The sequence below is a fragment of the Arvicanthis niloticus genome, chromosome X, assembly GCF_011762505.2.
Source record: "Arvicanthis niloticus isolate mArvNil1 chromosome X, mArvNil1.pat.X, whole genome shotgun sequence".
In the NCBI taxonomy this organism is placed as follows: Eukaryota; Metazoa; Chordata; class Mammalia; order Rodentia; family Muridae; genus Arvicanthis; species Arvicanthis niloticus.
In genome coordinates this window covers 92438426-92450761 of record NC_047679.1, presented here as the reverse complement: position 1 = coordinate 92450761, position 12336 = coordinate 92438426, and the positions used below count along the sequence as shown (strand labels likewise).

General features: G+C 34.7%; 1 protein-coding gene and 1 non-coding gene across 2 annotated transcripts in view; both read right to left on the bottom strand.

Moving 5' to 3' along the window:
• The window catches only part of Htr2c (5-hydroxytryptamine receptor 2C), a 196578-nt gene that overhangs the window by 158565 nt on the left and 25677 nt on the right, over positions 1-12336 (bottom strand).
• On the bottom strand, positions 7722-7849 carry LOC117695656 (small nucleolar RNA SNORA35). Its single transcript, XR_004604690.1, has one exon. It is a non-coding gene; the product is annotated as a small nucleolar RNA SNORA35 (small nucleolar RNA).

Below are 12336 nucleotides of genomic sequence, written 5' to 3'. Positions count from 1 at the left end.
CATGGAGGAGGACATGTGAGCACCTGTCTCCGAGATTTAGATTGTGTTGATACTATGACTCTATAACCTTCTAAAAATTTCAAGAGGTACCTAAGAAATGAGTTCCTACTTTCATTATGATGTTTTTCTTCACAAATCAAAATCCTCATGAATCTTTAATTAGAATTTAACAGTATTTACAATGTAATCAATAAATGGCATTTGAAATGTTTCTTCCAACTTCTTTTACCATATAAATAGATACCAAAGAAGATTTGATCAAAATATTTATGCAATTTTTCCAATAAGATTAACTATTTGTTTTTCTTTTCATAATAAAATCAGGGTATAAAAGATGTTCAATTATGAGCTATGAAAGCAAAAACAAAATAAGAAATACTAAAAGTTATTATGAGTATTCACTATTTCTGTAAAACATTAAGGAAAATGTTGAGAAAATTGTCAAAATTATGCTAAAAAACATGAATTATAACCTTAAAATGTAACGAAGAAGGATTCCATTTACAATACCTTTGACCTATATTTGTTAAAGTTTCTGGCAATGAAATATTACTGAGCAACTTTCTGTTCAACAGAGAAATTTTGTATTACATTTAAGTTATTTGGACCTGAATAGGTTCATAGTAGCTGTTTATGAATTATGAATAAATTTATACAAAATAATCAGTGATTATATCATTTAGTGAGTTACTTATTTCTAAGTAAATATAAAAAATACTTGGCATAGTGGCACACACTTCAGTACTGGGGAAGATAAAGCAAAAATGGAGGAAATACAAGGCCATTATGAGCTGTATTGAAAGATCTTGTACTAAAAAGAGAAAAATAAATAAACCTCATCTATAACTAAAACACAACTGAGTAAGTAGCCTGGAAACTCACTAGATACAGTTTCAAGTTTTTTTCCTATTTTAGAAAATGTTTATATTTTATTAGGAAAGAAGACCTATTCATCATCATAATCATTTCAATTAGGCTACACTTATTTAAAAAATTATACCCACTCTTCTTATATACCAACTTTATTCAGTTGGGAAAAAAGAAGAGGAGGAGAAGAAGGAAGAGAAAAAGTAAAGTTGGAAGAGGAAGAGGGGGAGTAGGAAGACCAGAAGCAAGGAGAGCAGCCCCCACCACCTTCAAGTTCAGTGTTGTAGATTTTCTGAGGTTGGTACCATGCTTCAAATATCAGTATGTGTTAACATCTTAATTTTCCTTCACATCCTTCATTGTTGCTAGGGATTGACAAAGAGTCACAAATGTGTAGAAATTATGGGATGAGGCACAGAATTTAAATTACACTCTAATTTTCCTAACACAGTTATTGCACCCACATGCACCCATGCATGTGTGCATTTACATACATACACACACACACACACACACACACAGAGAGAGAGAGAGAGAGAGAGAGAGAGAGAGAGAGAGAGAGAGAGAGAGATTCCAGTTTTAATTGACTTGATGTAAACTTATCCTGGAAAATTAATCTATTAACCTACTTTAATTTTGATCTATTTTTTACATTTATACTTAATCAGAGATCTCTGCAACTTTCTATTTCTGTACACTGTAAAAAGAGTCCATATAGTTTTGCTTGTTCTCTTTCTGCTTCTTTACCATTTAGTCAATTTTTAAAGTTAGAACTTTCTTATAAAAAAATGAAGGGGTAAAATCTGTCAGTAAAACAGGAAGAAAAGATAGTTTTACAACTTCATATTGTGTATTGAACCAAATAAATAATAACAGCAACAAAAAACAAAAATAGTATTTCCAGTCATGGATTTACTACTCTAGTTCTATTCATTATCAGTTCAATTTAGATGTTCATACATTCTAACTTTATAATTCATACTACAGACAGTACATTTGAAGATGCAAAAGCAGTATGTAATTCTCAAAAGTATGTAATTTCTCAAAAGGAGAGCCCCCCCCCCCAAATTTAAAAATTCTAATGTAACTATGTGCAAACCTTGAAGACGTTCCTTGTCTTTTGCTTTCCTTCTTAAATTATGTTTTGGCATGGCCATGGTTAGAATTCAAGGCCTTTCACACATGCTAGACACATCACTAAGCTAAAAATTAGTGAACAATACTAAGAATGCAGTTGAAAGGTTTTTGTCCCCTGACCATACTAAAAGCAAGAGGAAACCGCTCATAGCAATACTTGAAAATGTTCTGTGTATAAAACTGAAATATGGAGGTAATAACCACACTCAGATTATATTTCAATTATTTGCTTTTCTTGGAACATTTGGAGTCCAAAATCTAGTGCAGCTCTTTTTTTTTTTTTTTTTTTACTTTTAGTTTAACAGTTCTTTATCTCATGTCTACCACCAGTAATAGAAGCATCAGTATCAATAAGTCAAGAAAGCATGAGTCAGATGTGATTTCCAGCTAAATTTAAATACATGGTGGCACTTCTAGCCTAAAAGAAACCAAGATCTATTGGCATGTGTGTGTGTGTGTGTGTGTGTGTGTATGTTTGTATGTGTGTGTGAGAGAGAACAGGGGAGGGAGAGGGAGAGGGAGAGGGAGAGAGAAATATAAAATAATGAAGAATTCTCTTAACCATTGCTTGAGTTTGATCTTGGTTTTGTATTCACTATATTAAGAAAGTTCAAAATTAATTCACAGATAAATATATAATTCCTTTTATCCACCACATTTTATTTTATTTTATTTTTGGTGTTTCGGGACAGGGTTTCTCTGTGTAGCTCTGGCTGTCCTGGAACTCACTCTGAAGACCAGGCTGGCCTTGAACTCAAAAATCCACCTGCCTCTGCCTCCCAAGTGCTGGGATTAAAGGTGTGTGCCACCACTGCCTGGCTATCCACCACATTTTAAATGTACGTAGTAAGTGTTGGACATTGTGACTTTATCCTTAGAGTGCTTTTCAGCTAAATCTATTTATAACTTCTCCAGTTAATGGAGAGGAGTATCCATGTATGTCAAGAGTGATGTATAATCCATTTTGATGATTTAGGGCCACTTTCCCCACTCCCTGAAATGGAAAAATCAGCCAAGGGAAGTGGGCCTGCAGCCTTGAACCAGCTGGATTCACAGAAGACATCTGAGCCTCATTAAGTTGACAAGAGATTCTTGATGTTCAGTTGCTCTACCTGCATTTCAGGGAACATGGTGTCTCCTGTTGGTTGATGAACACTGGGAACAAGAGCATCTTTCCTGAAACCAGAGTGATTCTGGAAATGTGGAATTGCCTTTACTTGTGAGAAATGACAAAGGAGACCCGTATACAGCAGTTGTGTATCCCCCTAAGCAGGAGCCACAACTACTACCTGCAGCATAACTAAAGTTTTCACTTTGAAAATTTGCAAGGCCAGCTTCTCTTGGTGGAGTCTTCTACTACTGTAAGTAGTATCTATCACAAGGAATGGAATACAGCTGCATTCCTATTACAATATAAAGAGTTATGTCAAAAAATGAAAATGAATTTAACACAACAAATGTCTGTTGTCTTCAGGTCAATTATCTGCCTCTCTCTCTCTCTCTCTCTCTCTCTCTCTCTCTCTCTCTCTCTCACACACACACACACACACACACACACACACACAGTGAAACACGGAATTCCAGATGGATTGCAATACTACATCGCTGGAAACACACATGACCATGGTGATTGCTATGAAAGTCAGAAGAGAAAGACTTGATGAAAAGTTTATAGGTCATTAATATAGCCCTTATTAATGTTGTTATCCACCCATGAATGAATCGACTTCAATCTCTTATACAACTAAACAAAGTAAAGGTGAACACCATGGTCATTTCAGTGTCTTAAACATAGCCAGTAAAAGACACAGGCTTAAAAACCACAATTTCTAAGTCCCTGTGTTATTATTTGTAACATGTCTTTCTTTGTGCTGACTTCCACCCCTGAGGTGTTTAGCTTTGAACCATAGTCACTTCAGTCTATAAGTTTATTCCGGAGACTTCATGCATACAACATCCTTTAGGAGAAATACTCAAAAAAACTTGGCCAGCCCAAGAAGTGGTGCATCTTTATTACTTGTATGCTTACTGACCAGATTATAAATGCAAGTTTTCAATTTAAACATATAGAGAGACTACTTTGTAGTGATAGCATGTACAGATCTTATACTTTAAAGATAATTTCTAATCCTCATCCAGGGAAGGGATATTTGCTTACCATTCTTTACATATCATCATACACTATTTTGGCCTATACTGGTGAGTAGAAGTAACCATGTATGTTTGCATCAGAATAAGTATACTTTTGAGAGTCAAAGAAATTATTATAGATAATAAGTAGTATAAACTTTGACTATCTTAGATAACTAAAATGTTTAGTCTCCTTGGTAGCAAATTTCCTTAATGACTCCATTTGATCTTCCAGCTATGGGATTTTCTTTACAATGTATTCATTATATTAAGTTGAGATAATCTGCAGTAATGCACACAAAAAAATTCCTCAACAAATTATTGAATTTTTTGAATAGTTTTATGTGGGTATGATTTGCCCAAGAGTCAAGAATACTTCAACAAAGTACTTATTTGCTGCCTTTAAAATTATTTCTTGAGATTATAACTATATTATTTTGAAATTCAAATCACATTCAACATTTTAAAATATCTACTATTGACATCAAAGTCACTTGAAACTCCCAGGAATCTATGAGGGTGATCTAACTAAAATTCCTAGGAACGGTGAGTAAGGAGTCTGAAGCAGCAATCTCCTATAATCAGCCAAGGCTTCCAGTACAGGGGCTGGAGCACCAATGCAGCCACAAAATCTTAGACTTATTTGTTCTGTCTACAAGATGTGCTAGAGTAATGGAGCACAGAACTTGTGGGAGTGGTCCAGCTTGAGACTCATGCCACTAGAGGGAGCCCATGCCTGACACTGTGTGGAGGACTAGGCTGGATAGCCCAGAGACCTAGGATAAAACCAAAGTGGATCAGAGTTGGTGGTGTGGGAGGGAGGAAGTCAAGAGAGACAAAAGTATCATCAGTTCTAATTCCTTCTCAGCAGAAAATATACAGTATAGTGTCTTTCTATATTCATATTTAAATCTTCTCAAGAAATATGAAGATTCACTTTATGGTTTTTCATTTCCTATGAAATAATTTATAAAGGAATAAGAAAGGGAAACAAATAAGATTATGATAAATTCAAATACAAGTAATGAGTAAAATATTGTCTACTGTCATACTCTATCATATTTCTGTCTACCTACTATCTGTCTATTATGTACTTATGTATCATCCTCCCATGTACATCCATCTACCTCACATTTTTTATTTTTCCATCGCCCCATCCATCTACCTAGACAGACAGAATAACTTTGGCCATCTTAACTTAATGAAGTAAATCTTTGAATTAATTTGTGTTAAAAATAAATTAATGTTTAGGTTTAGTTGCGTGAACCTGCAGTTCTGGTGTGACTGAGGCAGAAAGAGGGCCTCAATACAGTCACTCAAGGCCAGCTTTATTAATCTAGTAGCCTTGTACAAAACAACAAAAAGAAATGATAATTTTCCTTTGATAGAGTATAATATCACAATATAATAAAAATAATGTTTCAATGTATAATAAAGATTCAAATATCTCTGATGGACTAGCTCATGATTCAATTTGTTGATATGTTACAAGGAGAGGTTTGACGGTAAACAATCACTATGCCCCAGAATAAATTTTAAGTACTTGAACCATGGCAGTTTTTCCATCTGCTCCAGATCATAATTTGCTAACTTGACAACAATAAAATATGAATAGGAAATACACTTACAGCAAGATCCTGAGAGAGTGAGTGTAGCAAAGGAAGCACTACATAGATCAATAATTGTGCTTCCTTTTGAATATCTCATTGTTATAAATGTACTTCATTCAAATATAAGCAGATACTTATAGCAACTAAATTCCCAGTCTTTGTTATAAAATAATTTCACATTAGGGTATTCTCTAAATTAGCATTCTTTTCCAAAAATTTCAAAATAATTCTAAAGTAGGCCACCAGATAAGAATTAAGAGGCAAAATAATTACAAGAAAAACAGCATGTTACCCTTAGGAAATTTGTTGAGAAAAAGACATTTTCTTGACAGAGTTTCACCACAAGGATCTCTGAGACAAGTTTTAAGACAATTTTATATTAAGAAATTAAAAATTTTAAATCTATTTAAGAACCTGGCTTCTCACATCGTGTTATGTGTGGTGGGGGAGAAGCATTCAAATAGAACCTATTCTTCAGTTAAACTAGTAAAGGACAAATGATAAAACTGTATTTGCACATATTCTTTCATGAAGCTAATATGTCAGATAGGTGAGCACTCTATCGTTTTATACTTTTAAGGCAGAAGGCACTCACTTTTATTTCCTAAGGAACCAAGTCTGAAAACTCAAGAGAAACACCCATGTTTCTCTTGAAAGGATGTGTTCACTTACTTCATGTCACCTGTAAACTTGAAAAGGTTAAAATTCCATTGTTTTCAAATGTTAATAAAGATGATAGTCTAAAAAATCATGCATTGTGAAAATATACTCTCAGATACTGAAACAAGCATCAATCCTAGGTTCTAGTAGTCAGTTTCTAGGAAATGGATCATTATGTTAATTATGCTTATACAGCTATTACTAAGGATTTAAATTTTATAAGTCTGCATTTTTTCACTAATATGTTCTACCTTCATTGTTCCAAAAAGGTAAGCTTATAATGAGTTTCAAGTTGTGTACATCTTTTAACAATGATCTGAAAATAGACATGATCTCTGTCTTTTATGATAGAGGATCACACTCTAAAAGCCACTTTCTAGAAAGGCATGGTTACTATCTATATCACTAATAGAAAAATGTGAGATCTCCCTTCAGTGGACTTATTTTACATACAGAACTTTTCATGGATTCATGTTTCACAAAGTCGACCTTACTAGATTCAAAATCACTTTGTTTATATATACTACCCAAACTATACCATTCAATATTCTAGTGCTTGTCTCCATCCTGTTCTGATGACAATAATCAATGTTTGACTTTGCAGATAAGTTTTATTAATATCTGGCTAAATAATGATTCATTGAGCTTATATTTTTTGAAAGAGGCAGTACATGTAAGCTCTAACTTGTATGCAAAGATGAATGCATTGCTCTCAAAGAATTGGCCATTACTATGTGGTAGAGGGAGAGATTACTAGAGATTTGAGTATTTGAACATATCTTAAAATTATAATGAGGCCAGCAATGGATCATGAAGTAAGGTCCCACCACTAAGCCTACTGTTCACATATAGGGGGTGAAGAAACTGGGGAAGGACAGTTTTTCAGGAATGTAGTAAAAACATGAAACAAACAAAACACAAGGGAGCCATCATCTCTAAGGATAATTCTAGTCTCATTTTCATCATAGGAATGGAAGAAAATCACGTGTTGTCCTTTCTCAGCAACACTTAATGGGTGTTTTGTCAAGAAATTGAAATGAGTATGTGGTTTCTTGAAATCCCTATGAGAACCTTTGTTCACTCCAATATGATCAAATATATTTTATAGACTCCAACTCTGAATATTAAAAGGATTGATGTATATTGCTAAAAACTGCACAGCTAGAAAGAATTAAAGTGGTTCTCTAGCAAGGATCCACTGAATACTAGCTATTAACCTGATATAGAAGTAGCTATCTTTTCTTAGAAGTAGAGCTTCTGTGGCTACCTGCTTTTTACTCACGCACAATTTTCAGGAAGGGTCACAGGACCCTTTAGTTATGTACCCACCTGCATGCGGGAGCAGCCCACAGTGTGACTCTCCCAGCTTTCGGAGGGCTTTGTTTTCGCACTGTTCGATGTCCAGTTGGTCAAGAGAAAGGCCAATGGGTCACTTGCCAGTGCTATAGACAGCAAAGCTATTGGCACAGCCACATGCTCTGTGCAGAGAAAGCAGCTAGGAGGAGGGGGTGAATACAAAACTGAATCATCTCAGAAATCAACACTGTTTTCACTTGGAAGGGTGACTTCCAAATCGTGTTCTACTTTAGGAGAAAGGAATGTAAGTTGAAAGTTAGGTGAGTCTGAGTCTAGAGTGGCAGCCATCCCTGCAGAGTTGTAGGACCTTAAAAAATATATTCAAGGTCTCCTGGCCTCTGTTTCATCATATGTTGAATAAGACTAGTATTATTTTCATCCTTGATTGTTATGAGAATTTTAGGGTAAGTGTGCAGCATCTGGGGCTGTACCTAATACTTTTATCTCTGCATGCCTGTGCAAGTTCTAGGCTAAAAGAGGGCTGGGTATCCTCTGGAACTGATGTTTCAGGAGGTTACATTCTACTTGACTTGGGTCCCTTAGAAGAGCAGCAGGAACTCTTGACTGCCTTGTCCTCTTCAGCACCAAGGAATTATTTGTCAATAATAATTCTACATATTTTCATTCTTCTTATAATTTCACCCTTACAAAGCAAAGTTTATTTGTACTGCATTGCTTGTGTTGACTAAAAGAAAGAGTGACTACTTACACCTTTGTAATATTTTCTATAAAATAAATGGATTGTTATACTTGAATTGTACTAATGACAATTATATATCTTTTCTTGCACCTTGATGGATCTCACCTTCTCCCTCATGTACCAAAAACAAAAGACAATCCATTTGGTGCATCTTCCATTTTCCCCTTCTTGGTTATAAATGAAAACCTGTCACTTGGAACTGCCTATAGCAAATAATCATTATTTCTTCCCACATGTCTTGCCTCATTAAATCATAAACTATTTACTAATACACTTTTATGAAACAATTACAAGACTAAAATAATACTATACCAAACAAAATACACCTACCGCTATCCTCTGTAACTCTGCCATACTGAATCTTCCATGTTTGGATACTCAGCCTCCTGAAATCTAAGAGTCTGGCCTAAGTGTGGGTTAATTACAGAATGGGGTTAATTATAACCCTTAGTGTATGAATCACTATTATCATTGCACCACCCATGCATGGCTCTCATGCTATAATTAATTTGTTATTTAAAATTATGCACTGTGAATATCCAATTTTAGGAGATAATGCCAACATATTCCCAAGTATTTGTACAGATTTGTTTTTGTGCCAGCAATCTATAAAAGATCCACTTGGTTCATATTCCCATAAATTCTTGTCTTTTAAACTTACATTTTTATCAGTATAATCAATACAAAATGGTCCCTTTCTTGCTTCATATTCTCTATTCGATGAGGCTGTTTTCCAACCCTTAACAGAGGACTGTTATTTTTCATTTAAGAGGATAAGACAACAAAAACAATTTAAAATAAGTATTAACCTAAGAGTATGGTAACAATTATTGTTCAGGAATAAAAGTGCACATGCTAATAAGTGACTCATAAAAGGGTAGTTTCCAGTCTGAAATGACAGAACAGTGACAAATTAAAAGAAAAATAGAAATTATCGAGATGACATAGTCTTTAGTCCCAGCAAAAGTAGGCAGATCTCTGTGAGTTCTAGGGTAGCCTGGTCTACACAGTGAGACTCTGTCTAGAAAAACAAGAGAAAACAAAACAAACAAAACGCCTTTGATCAAGTACGAAAGTTGACATAGTGTGTATCATTTAAGGTACCTATGCAAAGGGCCTGAATGACACATAAGAAATAGATGCTCAGTGAGATGAAGGTAACTGTAAAATAAGGATATGCTACATACTAATTGATAAGGGCACTTTCGGAAGGAGCCTTAGCTGAAATGCAGGCATCAGTGGTTGGTTCTCTACCTCTTTGTACATGCATGATCTTAATATTTAGGACTACACTATTCTATTCTATTGTTTGTTTCTTGATAACTGATGTTGACTCACCAATAAAATCACAGAAACCTTGAGAGGCCAGAGAGCTTGGTGAATATTTCATTTTGATCCCATTAATTCCTGATCGTGCTGACACTATAAGAGTAAGTGTTTCAGCATTATTCAAGGATATTTTTGCATTATTATCTAACTTGTACTGAGACACTTTATGCTACTCATTCTTTATTATAACCTTCATAGACAGAAAGGGGAAGGGGAAAACCCTGCAATTTGATAAAAAAAAAAAAAAGCATTAAGTAATAGTTCTGGGATCTCCTTTTAATCAGATGCTTACAACAAATTGTGTGAAAAATTAAGAATAATTTAGAGCAATAAACAGCATACTTTCTCTGTGGAGGGGTGCTTTGAATGTTAATTAGAGTGCTTTGCTTTTTTCAAAAGTAGGTTGTGCCATTTTTAGTTGTAATGCATACTTAATGCATTATCTATTAGTATTAAGAGTTAAATTTACAGTCTTGGATTTTTATACTTTTTGAAGAACCATACACTGAGAACTTTATGTTCTCTGTGGCATGAATACCATGAAGTATAATGAAGACAGAGCTTCTGGATGTGTGTTTGCTAACGATTACTATTCAAATGGTCACCAAGCTACCTCTGAAGGCTTTAGAGAGTCTGGCTATCCTTTTCCCTTCGTGTAATTTAGTGAATAGCCTGTTGCACAGCTATAAGTCTGCCATAGGGACTCAAAAATCAGTGCACTATGGAAAAGAAGTTAAAAAAAATTCAAAGACCACAATTCAATGTTAGATGATAGGAATAGCATTAAAGAAATTTTTCTGAGGCAGGCCATCAATTATAATATAGGGTATGTGGAAACTACATACAAATCTGATTAATTACTTCACTTTCATTTGCTCAGTTGGGAAACCTAATATATAAGTCAATTTTCTGAACTGGTAGATAGTAAGAAAGGAAGAATCCAATGTAGTCAGCCAGAGATGAAGCTCGGTACTCGGTCACTTGCCTAGTATGTACAAGGCCTTGGATTCAAACCACATATATACAAAAGGAAAAACTTGTCTAGATAGTAAAATAAGACTGTAGGTAGACTATAAGTTTCTAAAAATTGTGCCATGGGGGGGGGGGGGGGGACTTTGACCACATCTCAATTACCTGAAACAACCCTAGCAAGACAGCCACCTGGTGGCCAGGCCAGTCTGTTACAGGTTGAAACATTACAGAGCCCTGTACCTAGAGATAAGTGCTGAAATTATAACACAAAGATGAGAAATCTAGTGCTGTATTTCTATGTGAATAATGTAGGAGTTTCTTTGGGGGGCATCGCTATCCATATTTTTAACGTCTCACAATCAACATCTTCTTCTTGACATTGTGTCTCACTTTACCTACTTTACCTTTATTCCTCTTAATTGTGTAATACAAGTTCACAGGTCACATCAGCTTTGTTCTCTTCAATGCTCATTGACTTCCATGGGCTCTTACATAGATACATGTCTTGACTATTACGCTTTGAAGTACACATCCTTCTGGCATCCTCACACTCCCAGATCAATTCTGTCTTCATTTTAAGCTCAGAACTTTTTCTTACACACTGTTGCTACACAAGCTACCCTCTATTTGTTTATCTCTCATTGATCTCATAGTGCCTTCCTTGATCTTTCTTTTCAGTAATAAGGTTTTAAACTAGACATGTTCCAGGAGGTTTAGTCACTTTAAAAATGTATTATGTTGCAACCCTGATACCTCAACAATATGGCTGCCAAAACAAGACCCAAAGAAATATTACAGCAATAGCCATGCAAACATAGAAGGGCAAACTTTCACAGGACCCTACATCCAAACAAATCTAAGAAAGCCCTATCCCTACAGGCAACTGAGCAATGCTAAGGAAAGAAGAAAAAGTCTTCCCTAGGGACTGGTTATCTGATTGTTTATTCAATACCAATTGGTGAGTCTTGAAGTCTTATTGACTTCAATAGTATTATTTTGTTAAGTCCAACAATATTAAGAACCGTCTGTTGAAATCTTAGAGAGACAAGCTATAAGAACATGGTAAAAGAAAGGAGTCCTGGGTATTAAAAAAAAAAAACTCAGAAACTTTCAGACAAGTGTTGCATTTTACAAGCATTTGAAGCAATGCCATTTTGTGGAGAAGCATCGTTTTCTGTCTAGATATACTAGTAACACAGAAGGAGTAAGCATGATGCATTCATATATTATGCAAAACATATTTATCTGTATATCTCTCTATATATTCAAATATACATGAATATATAAGGTGAGAGAGAAAACGAGAAGAGAAATAACAATAACAATTGGAAAGAGGTCATGAGTTTAAGTGGAGTGGGTAGGGGTGGTTGAAGGGAGGGGCAATGATATAATTATATTTTAAATAAAAAAATATATTTTTAGTTCTATCTTTGCTTGAAAAATTTGAGATATCTCTGAAATACTAGGGTTCCATGTTAGAAATGCATAGTCATTATTTTTACTTTTAAAATCAGTGATTTTAGCTACACAATTACATAAAGATCTTTTCATCACCTAAAAATGTGACTTTTCCTT